Here is a 14522-nt window from a genome sequence, read left to right as displayed (position 1 = left end):
CGTGCAGAGGAACAGTGAACACGTTCAGACGGAATCAGACCTAAAACATCTGCTGGATTTGGTTCATCCTTCTGTTTCTACGTTTATCGGTTTTATTTCTGTGTTTTATCGTCACTGTGGCGTCTGTTAAACATTTCACTGGAACATGAGCGCAGTTGTAATTATCTCCTAATCAGCTGATCATCATTATTGATCTGACTGCAGTGGTTTTACAGAAAGCCGTGAACGGTTCAGATGCAGATCAATAACAGATCAATAAAAGCCTGTGAATGAAACCGACTCAACCCCTGGATTCCAACAGATTCCATCTGCTTCATCATCATCATCATCATCATCATCATATTATTATTATTATTATTATTATTATTATTATTATTATTATTATTATTATTATTATTATTATCTTATTTATTTTTTATCTTCTAATTCTGATAATATGTGTTTAAACAGTGTTTAATCTGATCTGATCTGATGTGATCTAATAGTGTCTTAAAAAAGAAAAGATATTTAAGTCAGTTTTTTTTTTTTTTTGGACTAATTCAGACTTCTTGACGGTGACGCTCCAGTTAAACATGTTTTTTAAATATACAGATATAAACGTTTAACTGTTTAATCCAGTAGTGTTTGTTTGTACATGAGTTTAGACCTGGTTCATTCTGTGGGTTTAGTGAAAAAAAACAACAACACTGGTTCAGTGTGTGTTTGTTTGTGTATCTGTGCATGTGTTTATGTACTTGTGCGTTCCTGTATCTGTGTGTTTGTGTGTTTGTGTGGTAGTTTGGGTGTTCTGTGGTTGTGTGTGTGTTTGCGTATCTGTGTGTGTTTGTGCGTTAGTGTGTTTGTGTATCTGTGCATGTGTGTGTTTGTGTGTGTGTTTGTGTATCTGTGTGTGTGTTTGCGTCCATGCTCGTCGTCTCGTTCATATCTGTCCATATCTGTCCATACATGTGACATCACACTCTTACTTAACGGTTGACGCCCCTTCGTTTACAGACGATGACAGATGACAGGTATGAGGTCCACTCCTGCGTCCCCGAGGCTGCGATCCGGGTCTGCAGGACCACAGACCCCCGCCTGACCCTGAAGGTCACCCTGTCCTCTTTAGCCATGAGGGATGACCGCGGCGCCACGGATTCAGGTAAGACCCCGCCTTTTCCCACAGCTCCGCCCCCTAACCCCGCCCCCTGCAGCACCTTCTGCTCAGGATGATGTATTTGACCTTTATGTAACTATGGAGACGGGGGCGGGACTTACAGGAAGGAACGGAGGTATAGAAGTACTGAAACAGGAGACAGAAACGGGAAACAAACAGGAGGAGGTGGTGGAGGTGGGGGTGGATGGGGGGGGTGGATGGGGGGGGTGATATGGATCTGGGTCAGTGGAAACGGCAGATGGTGGCTGAGGACTGATTCCACCCGGGAAGTGTGGCGATGGGAGGTGAAAAAGGAGACGTCAGTGTCAGGTGTCGCCTCACATCGTCCTCCATCACAGATCAGGGGGGAGGAGTCAGCAGTCCAGATTTAAGGGGGGGGGGCGGGGCATTCAAGGGTAGAAACAGACTGATCCGGTAGAGACTGAATCAGTGAGAACCATCCACACTAAAAACTCTGATCAGTACTGGATTTATAGAGTAATCAGATTATTATTGATCATATAAACAGGATAATCTGATTACAATAAATCAGATTAACTCACCTGGAACACAACAGCAAAGTAACAGCCCACCCCCACAAAAAAAAAAAAACAAAACAAAACACATTTACCAATAAATTCTTACTATGTATTGAAATGTTCCACTGAGTTAAAGACGTGTTGAGTGTATTGAAATAATTGGGGTTTTTTTAAACAAAATGAGCAAATTACAGTGAAGTATCACATTAAATACGAACATTTCTATCATTATTAAACAGGAAACAGCAGATGTGACATATTGTCTCGGACACTGCAGGTGTGTGTGTCTCCGAACTATAAAGAAAAAAATACAGACAAGTACTTGTTATAATCACCCATCCAAAACCATAATAACATTTAAAAAAAAAAAAAAAAAAAAAAAAGGAAACTAAATTGCTTGAATTTCATTCAAAGTCCCTTTAACAGTGGTGTAGTGGTCCCTGGAGAAGGGGGTGTACTCTAAATTTTTGCTTTTTTTTTTTTTTTTTAGGTAGTTGACTACTCTAGTTTACCCAAAAATCCATCAGTAGTATTTGTTCACTATTATGAAATTATCATGACTTGATGATGACATGATCATGACAGCTGCATGAATGGAAATGGATTCAACATTCATAACGTTAGCCTTTCATAATGTTAGCCTTTCATACTGTGAGCCTTTCATAACTTTCACAATGGTAGCCTTTCATACCATTAGCCTTTCATAGCTTTCATAACATTAGCCTTTCATACCGTTAGCCTTTCGTAACATTAGCCTTTCATAACTTTCAAAATGTTAGCCTTTCATAACATTAGCCTTTCATAACTTTCATAACAGCCTTTCAAAATGTTAACCTTTCATACCATTAGCCTTTCATAACTTTCATAACGTTAGCCTTTAATAACGTTAGCTCTTCATAACATTAGCCTTTCATAACTTTCATACCGTTAGCCTTTCATACATTGGCCTTTCATAACATTAGCCTTTCATAATGTTAGCCTGTCCTAACATTAGCCTTTCATAACTTTCATAACGTTAGCCTTTCATAACGTTAGCCTTTCATAACATTAGCCTTTCATAACTTTCATAACATTAGCCTTTCATTACGTTAGCCTTTCATAACGTTAGCCTTTAATAACATTAGCCCTTCATAACATTAGCCTTTCGTAACTTTCATACCGTTAGCCTTTCATAAGTTGGGCTTTCATAACATTAGCCTTTCATAATGTTAGCCTACTCTGCCTCTGATTGGCTCATCAGTCCTCATGTCTAAAGTTAACCAATCTAATCAGTGAAGGCAGTGAGTACTAGCCAATTAGAGGCAGAGTAGGGCGGGTCATGGCTTCACTGTCCGAGGGGAAAAAATACGACTGAATGGTGCGAATCGGGGGGGATTTAAAAGTGGGTATACGCAATTACTGACTGAAAAATAATTAAACGTCATATTCCGTCGTATACTCTGGACTAAACCACCGCCTTCAGCAGATCAGACTTACGCTGTAGAAGTCCAGGCTTCTGCTTCAGTCAAACCCCTCCGTTCGTTTCCTGCACAAACTGGGAACCAAATGAAAAATGAATGAAAGCGAGAAGTCAGAAGTGAAGAGCCGAGGCGTTCACGGTCCCAAACCCAGTGGGAAAATACTGAACTGAGGCATCACACAAGGTGGAAAAATGGATTGTGTCCGACGGGGGAGAACAAATCCATTTTCCTTCAGGTTCAACATGATGTCAGCACAAACCAGGCCGGCCTTTTCCTCCGGTCCGCTGTGTTTTCACACCGTGGACGCCCATAAATACCTGCGTCCGTCCGTCTGTCCATCTGTCCGTCCGTCCGTCTGTCTGTGGTGGAAGCACAGTGACCACAGGACGTTTTATCGGCTGACGGACAGGTTGATTTGCTGATGAACACGAACGCACGTCAGCGTTTTTGACAGATTTAAACACAAACGAAAACCTGTCCTCAGGCTCAGCTCATCATTTCAGTTTACAGCTGGATGAGTTAGTGAGCCGTGAACGACGTCCGACGATCTGTTCGCACACGAGAGAAATTAAACATTAACGGTAAAAATATGAACTGGCATTATGGACAAAAGTATGTGGACAAAAGTATGTGGACACGTTGAATCCAGGTGTTTCTTTTCTAACGGGTCTGGGATACAAAACAATAGTGACTAATGTAAGAATATAGTTTTATATTATGGGATAGATATCATATTGATTATTAATATTGATGTTTCAAGGACACCTTACAGCTGTAGACATGATGTGTCCCAATATTTATGTCCATGTAGTTTAGAAACATCAATATTTCCTTAAAGTTTAATGGGAGATTTTTCTTCCTCAGTCAGATGTGAAGAAAGTAGATGGTTAGATGTGGTAAAGAAAAATATTATTTACAGTCAGAGCAAGAAAAATATTTTAGGGATGTAGAAGAAGAACATTTAAAATCAGAGTTATGGATAATATATATATATATGTTTACAGAGATAAATACACCATATGGACAAAAGTATGTGGACACGTTGAATCCAGGTGTTTCTTTTCTAACAGGGGTCTGGGATACAAAACAATAAGGACTAATGTCAGAATATAGTTTGATATAATGGGTTAAATCTCATTTCTTTGGTTCGTTTGGTTTAAATTGTTTCTAAAATGCCTCAGTCATGGTTTTGCACTTCCTGTCTGCCATCGTTGACCTTCCGCTGACCTCTCCTCACTCACTGTTGGTTTTGTTGCCGTAGTTCCGCAGGTGGGCACTCGCCGTGGACTGACCTTCGGCCCCCCCGCTGCCGATGAGGCGCCCCCCCACCCAGCAGCAGGAACCCCCGGGTACAAGGGGCTTTCCCGACAAACCAATCAGCCCCCCCCCCCCCACCCCCACCCCCGTAGACTGGACTTCTTTGTGGGTCACCATGAAATTCTGGTCCACTGTCAGACTAAAACGACTACATTACCCATCAGCCCCCTGTCCAGACCACTGCTTTAAACCTGGGGCTGACCCCCCTGTCTGTCCATCAATTTCTATTGGCTCAGACTGACATCCCATAATTTCATGCAGTAAAACTGGTGGTAATGGAATTAATGTGACGTCCTGGTCACTAATTGAGATTCTATTAAGATGATGGTGTCGGGGGGGGTGGGTGGGGGGGCTGTTCTTATCTGTATGTAGTCTGACCTCTGAGTGACGGCTCCTTCATGCCCCGCCCCCTGGGAACCTGGTCCTGACCTGGTCCAGTCCGGATCAGTGGGATACAGATATGATGTCCAACAGGGTTTGAAGGAGTGTCCCCGAAAACACACACACAAACACATAGAAGACACACACACACTAACACACACACACATAGAAGACACACACACAAACACACACACACAGAAGACACACACACATAGAAGACACACACACACTAACACACACACACATAGAAGACACACACACAAACACACACACACAGAAGACACACACACACACACACACATAGAAGACACACACACACACACACACACACACACATAGAAGACACACACACACACACACACATAGAAGACACAAACACACATAGAAAACACACACACACACAAACACACATAGAAGACACACACACACACACACACAGAAGACACATAGACACACACACACCTACACACACAAACACACACACACACACACAGAAAACACACAGACACACACACACAAACACACACACAAACACACACACACACACACACATAGAAGACACAGACACACACACACACACACATAGAAGACACAGACACACACACACACACACACACACACACCTACACACACAAACACACACACACACACACAGAAGACACACAGACACACACACACCTACACACACAAACACACACCTACACACACAAACACACACACACACACACCTACACACACAAACACACACACACACACACATAGAAGACACACACATACACACACACATAGAAGACACACAGACACACACACACACATACACACACTTACACATACACACAGTTTTCCATCCTCAGATTACCCAGAAGTCCTCGGGGCAGGACATGCAGGTGTTCGTCTGTGGTCTATAGGAGGACAGACACTGGTCCTGTCTGCTTCCTCCGTTTGTCTTCCACCTCTTTCATCCTGTTCAGCTTCCACCACGGTCTCTATGGCAACAGACCGCCGAGCCACGCCCCCCCACCCCCCACCTTTAATGCTCTGCGTCAGCGTTACTGTCAGCGTCGCAGAAAGTAGCGATGATTTAAAGTGTGGACGTTCCACAGCGTAATGACTCTGATTCCAGCCTGATGGAGCATTTATCAACATTTAGTATCTGCTCCACCTGGAACACAGATCGCATATGGACGAGCGAGAGCGTCCAGAACCGCCACAGACGAGTAGAACCGATAACACGGAGCTACAGTTCCGATAAAAGAACATCTGGGTTCTGCTTATTTAAGACAAATGGTTCAGAAATGTTGAAAACACACCAAGAATCAGACTGTTTCTGTAGTTGCTCTGATATTTACGACTGCGTTTCAGGGACACATCAGAAAAATAAAAACACTACGAGAATAGAGTCGCAATATTTCGACAATAAAGCCATAATATTATGAGAAAAGTCGTAGTTTTAAAAAAAAAAGACAAAATTTAACAAAAATAATGTAGTACTTTTAGGAGAATAAAGTCATAGTTATAAAAAAAACCTCATAATTTAACAAAAATAATGTAGTACTTTTATTAGATTAAAATCGGAATATTTTGAAAATAAATTCACAATAGTGCGATAAAGAGTTTCCAGCCGACCACTTCCTTCCAGTCAGTTCCTCCTCCACAAAAGAGGATATTTACTCCAAATCTGTTCAGTTCTTACGACGAAACAAACCCAAACGTGTATGAACTGTCTTCAAAGTCCTTTAACTAAGGCTGTTGATGGTGGGTGGGGCTAATAGGCTCAGTATTTGGTGGGTGGGGCTAATAGGCTTAGTATTTGGTGGGCGGGGCTAATAGTCTCAGTATTTGGCCTTTGTGTGTAAACCCCAGATGAAAGTAGAACCTCACAGAATGTTCACAGTTTTATGTAACAAGTGGGTACGACTGTATTCTAGTAAATTACGATATTTTTCCCGCCCGTTTTTAAATTATGACATTATTCTCGTAATGTTATAGCTTTATTCTGGTAAAATTATGACTCTTTTTTTGTAATCGGCTTTATTCTCATTAATTATATTTTTCCCGCTTGTTTTGAAACTACGACATTATTCTGGTAGTATTACGGCTTTATTGCACATGTAATCTTAGCTGATCACCTGTGACACTAATCAATAGCACACACATTTTTTAGCACGAGCAAGCACATTAGCGCCTGCTCTTTGCGATCTTAGTAAATCAGGCCCATGTGGACTTTTATGGAACTCCATGAAAAATAGGTTCATTAAAAAAAATTCAATTGCATTGTTTTTTTTTTTTCAGGCCTAAAGACGGATAAAAACATTCAAATCTTCCCTAAGGTTCATATAATTCATGCATGAAAGGGTTAACAGGAGCTAACTTGTCGAAGCAGAACCAGGACCCGGCCCGTTGTGGGTCCGGTCCCAGTCAGTGGGCTGGAGTCGGCGGTCTGTTCCCTCTGTTCGTCCACAGTGGGCGGTTCCACAGTGGGCGTTTCCACAGTGGGCGTTTCCACAGTGGGTTTCCCTTTAGCTTGTCCTGAGAACCGACAGCCTTCACTTTCTTTCCAGGGTGGCGTTCTCGCTCTCAGATGTTTATGTGGCCTTTTGTCATCTTCTGTTGTTCTTCTTCTGCTGTCGCTCTTCTTCTGTCCTCCTCCCATGGCTCGGCCTCCGGTCATGGGTGGAATCCTCCCACAGGAGCCCGACGTGGGGAGTTTTTAGTCAAACATAAACATCTGACCCACATCGCAAGACTGAGAATACTAGCATGGCGCTAACGAAAACAGCCAGAGCCGCCGTTGAACCTCAGGCGTTCCTGAGCCAGAATTAACGCATCAGTAACTGGGTTTCCATGACCCTCAGCAGGGGGCGCCGCTATCCACTGTGAGCCCCATGAAAGGTAAACGTTGTGGATAGGGATGGGAATCCAGAACCGGTTCTTTTTGAGAACCGGATCCCAGTAGCTCGATTCCTTGGAATCGTTTCTCTGCTTAACGATTCTGTTTATCGATTCCGCCTTCGTTGCACATGCGCGATGACATCACATGTACGCTGCATTGTTTTGGTCAGAACAAAGACAACATGGTGTTGAGACAGAAACGGTCCAAAAAGACGACACCAGGTCTAAACAGACCACACCAGGTCTAAACAGACCACACCAGGTCCAAACCTTAAACTAGAACCGGAACACAACTAGACAGGACTGGACCACAATGAACACGTGTGGACAGACGGGACTGGACTAGAACCACACAGCAGAAGACAAACACTGTTCAATGGAAACACCTACAAGTAGAAATCAATCAATCAAATTTTATTCATATATAACGCAAATTCTTAACAAAAGCTATCTCATGACACTTTACACTCAGACTCGTTACAAAACTTCAGATCACTACACAAAAGTCATCTGTTAAGACTTGCATTTTCTTGAGCCTCTTTTTTTATTCTGTTCTTTTTGTTGTGTTTGTTTGTGAAGCGTCTTTGAGTGTCCAAAAAAGCGCTATACAAGTGTGATGTATCCTACTATAATGCACGTTCTGTTTCCGTCCGATCGATGTAGCAGCGCAGGAGGGCGTTTGTACGGGTTTTCCTCAGCCTTTACAGGCCCGATTGCCGCCAAAAGAATAGAAACATGACCTGACCATCTACTGGGCACAATTTTATGTCTGTATTCAAATGTTGTCAGGTATACTGGGAGATTTTAGCCTCTCATGCTATCGTACAATGGCACCACGGGTACAATGCCGCTAGTTGTTGTTTATTATTATTTTACACATAGAGACGGTCGAAACCAGACTCACAAAGTACTTTGGCCAAATCGTAGAAATATCACTTTTATTTGCAGAAAACTGTAATGGAAACCCAGCTACTGTGACCAACTTCTGTTTTAATCTGATCTGGTTTTAATCTGACCTGGTTTTAATCTGACCTGGTCTCTGGTGGTTCCATCGCCTCCTAAACGCCATGCTCTCATTTTCGTCCTGCGTCCTCTGTCCTCGATAACACACTAATCTGGCGTCTTCCATCACCTTCAGCCACTGATCTGCATCTACAGTGAGACTGCGGCGGGCAGCATGCACGTCTACGTTACGACCGACCCTTGTGCATGAGAAACCCCACCCCCCAGAAAATCCACCCAATCTGTCAAATTCCCCCCTTGGTAGCTCACTGGGTCAGATCAGTGGGTCTGCTAACACTGTCCGAGGGTCGGAGTGGGAGTGGGAGGTCCAACCATCGTCTCATCCTCTTCCTCTCTCCAGAAGAGGGCGATCAAGAGGAGGGGAAGCAGAGGAGGCAGGACAAGATGACGTCGAGGAGGAGGAGGAGAAAGAGGAGGATGTCCTGGACCGGCAGAAGTGCCTGGTGGCATTGGCGGCGCTTCGTCACGCCAAGTGGTTCCAGGTGAGTGGACGCAAAAAGTCCGACCAGGGGTTTGGACGCATGCAAAAGTTGGATTTTTTCTGCTTTATTAGTTTATCCTAGGCCTTGCCCAAAGTGGAGGAATTTAAGTATCTGGGGTCTGGTTCACGAGTGAGGGAAGGATGGAACATATGATTGACAGATGGATTGGTCCAGTGTCTGCAGTGATGCAGTCGCTGCATCAGTCTGTTGTGGTTCAGAAGGAGCTGAGCCAAGAGGAGAAGCTCTGGATTTACCAGTCAATCTACATTCCTACCCTCACCTGTGGTCACGAGCTTTGGGTCAGGACCAAAAGGACAAGATCCCAGATACAAGCGGTCCAAATGAGTTTCCTCCGCAGGGTGGCTGGGCGCACCCTTAGGGATAGGGGGAGGAGCTCAGTCACCAGGGAGGAACTCAGAGTAGAGCCGCTGCTCCTCCACATCCAGAGGAACCAGCTGAGGTGGATCAGACATCTGTTTCAGATCCTCCTGGACTCCTCCCTGGGGAGGTGTTCTGGGCATGTCCCACCGGGAGGAGACCCCGGGGAAGACCTAGGACACGCTGGAGAGACTATGTCTGTGGGCTGGACTGGGAACGCCTGGGGTCCACCTGGAAGAGCTGGAGGAGGAGTCTGAGGAGAGGGAGGAGTCTGGGGAGAGGGAGGAGTTTGGGAATCCCTGCTTAGACTGTTGCCTCCGTGACCCGGCCCCGGATAAGAGGGAGAGGATGGATGGATGGATGGGTAGTTCATTCTATTTATATTGTTTATTGCTTTTATCCGTTCACACATACTTTCCTTTTTCTTTTTTCTTTTTGTGTTTTTGTACAAAACCGAATTATTGTGACCACGTAATGTGTCTTGTGGATCAGTAAAATTTGTCTAAGGCTCCACTGATCACATGGTTTATGTCAGCCTGAATAGTTCCAAACAAACTAAGCGCTCCCATGTTATTTCATGGGACAGACAGCAGTGATCGTGGTAAATCTGAAAATAAACCACACACAACCGTTGTGTCACTGCTGTGTGTACTGTTGTGTGTGTTCTACTTTTGCGTAGTGGGGTCGACCACTGAAAGGACTGACTGTAATACTGGGAAAACTGACATTTTGGGAGGAAAAGTTGGTGTTAGCTAGGATAGGCTACTTACATGAGTGGTGCTAACTTTACAAGTTCATTCATTCTGTAATTGTACTGGTACGGAGATATAGAATTTACCATTTTTCAGTTTTCCTCTTCTAGGACTGTGGTCCAATCAGAAAACAGTGTTTATCTGTGAACACTGTGTGTCTGCCCAGCTCTGCTCTGAGAACACGCACAATACGACAATAACCACAGGATAGCATAGTGGCTAACTCAGCATGTTAGCGTTAGCACAAACACAATAAGGCATTAACCACAGGATAGCATACAGGCTAACTTAGCATGTTAGCATTAGCACGGACCGCTGAACTGATTAAAAACTCAACATTATCAAACTCACACTCAACAGAATTCGTATAGGATGAGTCGGATCTTACAGACATGAAGTTACAGAAGTTTTGCTTCCTTTAACTAATGAATAATAACTTTACTTTATTTATAACTTTTATTTGTCAGAGCTCAGCTCTACAGTAACTGTCCTCCTAATGATCACATGACCTCAGCTGACAAACTGAACCCAACACCACCAGGTTCAACAAACAACTAAAATAAAACCCACTGAGAACAACATTTGCACTGACGTTACCTTATCGTAACAACTCCATAATTTGTGCTTATAGTGGTTAAATCTCAACAGCTGTCCAAGTCAGCTAGCGAACTGTAGGACTACAGCTGACAATCGAATGGAACAGTTGTTTAAGACATAAATTTGTACAAACCATAACCAAGACATCTGAATTTACAACATGAATGTCCGCTAATACAGGAAACACACTCGATAATTTGAAAGATGACCATATCTTATTAACTTAGCGCTGGAGTTGATAGATTAGCTGTAATGGAAATGAATGTGTTTCGACGGCATTGCACTCAGTGTTTGGAACTATTGACCCCTCCATGACCCAGAAGATGGTGCATATTTCTTTGACAACAGGAGTCCATGGAAGTGTCGCTGCTCTGAGATACATGGAGAACTCTGCAGTGTGTGTCCGATCCCCTGAAACTAGATGAAAACATGCTGAGTTCATTTCCCTCCGCAGGACAGATGAAGGGTCCAGCAGTAGAAGAAACAGATGAAACCGACACCTTTAAATGAACAGAATACTCCCTTCACTGCACACTGTCACTGGCATTTAAACGTCTGATGGCAGAAGAAAAGAACGGGTGGATACTGTAGTTTTCCTGCTGGGAGTGAGACAGCGCCTCCCAGAGGACGACAAAGGCAAAGCTCTGTTTGAGCACATGGTCGGGGGGGGGGGGGGGGGGGGCAATAGGAGGACCTGCCCAGAATAATAATAATAATAATAATAATAATAATAATAATAATAATAATAATGAAAAGTTGTTTAGAACAGGCTGCTAATTGAAGGGGGCGGGGCTAAAGATAACCCTCCAGTTGTCTTCTGGTGAATTCCTCCTGTTGACCTTATTTCTGTTGAATAATTAAAAGAAATGAACCTTCAGTTCTTCCAAATGAAAACCAGTGTCTGTTCACCAGTTGTGGCCTTGAATTCTGGAACATTCAGATCCAGATGAAGTGAAGACCATGAGTAATAAAGTCTCAGTGTTACTTCTTCACAGGACATGGATCAAATAGACGCTGCTTTTACAACACGGAAAAAATCTAAATCTGACAAAGTGTATTTTTTTCTCATTTCTAGTCCAAATATCTGATCAGACTTAAAATCAGACAGAATCACCTGAAGAGGAACTTTACGAGATAGAAGAACTGATTTAGAGACAATAGATCTGGAAAATCTGAGTTCAACAAATCTGAACAAGATCATTTTCACCTGTTCCAAAGGCAGATTTTTTTTTGGTTTCGTTCAACGTTTGTTTTTGTTTTTTTGCTTAATTCAAGATTTTTTTTGCTTAATTCAAGACTTTTTGCTTAATTCAAGATTTTTTTTCTTGCTTAATTCAACCTTTTTTTGCTTAATTCAATATTTTTTGCGTAATTCAGGATTTTCATGCTTAATTCAAGATTTCTTTTTTGCTTAATTCAAGATTTTTTTTTTTATTAATTCAAGTTTTTTTTGCTTAATTTAAGATTTTTTTTTTTTTTTTGGCTGAATTCAACCTTTGGCTTAATTCAAGATTTTTGGCTTAATTCAAGATAATTTGCTTAATTCAAGATTTATTTTGCTTAAGTCAAGGTTTTATTTTTGCTTAATTCAAGATTTTTGGCTTAATTCAAGATTTTTTTTTTTTTGCTTAATTCAAGATTTTTGTCTTAATTCAAGATTTTTTTATGCTTAATTCAAGATTTTTGGCTTAATTCAAGATTTTTTTATGCTTAATTCAAGATTTTTTTGCTTAATCCAAGATTTTTTTGCTTAATTCAAGAATTTTTTTTGCTTAATTCAACCTTTTTATGGCTTAATTCAAGATTTTTTTGCTTACTTTGAGATTTTTTTTGTTTAGTTCAACATTTTTTGCATAATTCAATATTTTTTTTGCTTAACTCAAGGTTGTTGTTGTTTTTTTTTTTTTTGCTTAATTCAAAATTTTTTTATCGTAATTCAAGATTTTTTGCTTAATTCAAGCAAAAAAGAAATCTGCCAATGGACCAAGTGAAAATGATCTTGTTGAATAGAAATGACAAACATACACTGGGTGAGATTTAGATTTTTTCCAGTGTAAAACCAACTGCAGAACCAGTCTGAGTCCAGTCGTCATCCACAGTCGCTCAGTTTCTTTAAAGTGTTTCTGTAAAAGCTCAGTGTTCACGTTGGTTCCGCTGACGGCTTGTTCAGTCCAGCAGTGAACTGTGCAAACACCAACAGAACGAACACCACAGGAGATGGACGTGTCAAAACGACAACAGGACCAGAATAAAGAAGAAGAGGACGGAGCATCAGCTTTAACTGTACTGAACCCACCACTGTTATTCCACTGGAGTCAAGGTCGGGTGAAGCCCCTCCCCCCACCCCACCCACACCCCCCGCAGGAAGGACGAGGAAACGCCAAGCATCGTCAGAGTGAAGGACGATGGGTGTGATCAGATCCAGACCTGCAGACTAATAACATCATCTGCTCTGTCCAGCTCGTCTCAGAGCGCAGAATTAAATCATCTATTTAATTTCACTGAATTGTCGTCTGGTGCAAATTGAAGTGTCCTTTGTAATTGGTTTTCGCGTCTTCATCATCATCTTTATCCCGTCTCTTCCTTTTACATTGTTCAGAAACAGAGTTCAGTCACAGAGACCCTTTCAAGTCCTGTAGGTTTTGTTTCTTTTTTAAATTATTTCAAATTATACATTTACATAAACATGCACTTATACATAAGGAACCACACAGACGCAATATATACTAACAAATTATACAACAAACCTACAAACCTATTAAACCCCCCAAAAAAGAAGTAAAAAAAACAGACCAAAAAAAAAAAAACTAGATCAATAATGTGATCAACTCCTCTTTCCAATACTCAGGGCTGATTAAGAGTTAATATAATGTAAACTAATGACACATTCTCTGTCAAAAGGTACCTGTAGGTTTGTTTCTAAATAAGATATACAAACATTAGACATTTAGACAAAAATAGATGGAAATAATGAAAATAATGTCGACAAATGGATAAAAAAAAAAAGAAATGACATCTATTAATCAATGGAGATAATTTTGTGTCCTTGTTATTCAAGCAAAGGGACAAAAAGGCAACAAAAAATATAGTTTTGAAACAAAAAATGAAGATTTGAAAACAAAAATGCGCACATTCATCTCTGTTAATGATTTTAAACGTATCATCGAGAATACAGTGAAGGAGGAATGTCACTGTTTTTCTTGAGTCAAATATGGTTGAATAGTTGTCATTGTGTTTTATTGTTAATTGTGTGTCATGGAAGTGTTTTCTGTTGTTTGGACTTTGGATGGCTGATACCTTGGCCTGGTCTCCCTTGCAAAAGAGATTCCTAATCTTAATGGGACTTCCTGGTTAAATAAATAAATAAATAAATAAATAAGAAGGTTTAAAAATTTTAAGCTTAGCAAAATCAATTGTGTTTTCATTTTCTTTCGTTTCAGATCTGAAATTTCAACTTGCAGACAAAATGTTTTATCATTTTCAAAGTTTTGTTTTTTAAGTCCAAGGGTTTTGCACCTTCTAAATCTTTTGCAAATCAAAAAGTTTTGCTTTCAAGTTCAAGTGGTATT

At 41.4% G+C, this 14522-nt stretch overlaps 1 pseudogene; it reads left to right on the top strand.

Moving 5' to 3' along the window:
• Positions 1-14522, top strand: part of LOC115425292 (spermatid perinuclear RNA-binding protein-like) — a 54243-nt pseudogene that overhangs the window by 17640 nt on the left and 22081 nt on the right.

The sequence above is a fragment of the Sphaeramia orbicularis genome, chromosome 9 (assembly GCF_902148855.1).
Source record: "Sphaeramia orbicularis chromosome 9, fSphaOr1.1, whole genome shotgun sequence".
Classification (NCBI taxonomy): Eukaryota; Metazoa; Chordata; class Actinopteri; order Kurtiformes; family Apogonidae; genus Sphaeramia; species Sphaeramia orbicularis.
Note: the sequence above shows the minus strand (reverse complement) of the source record. Positions and strands in the feature narration are given on the sequence as shown.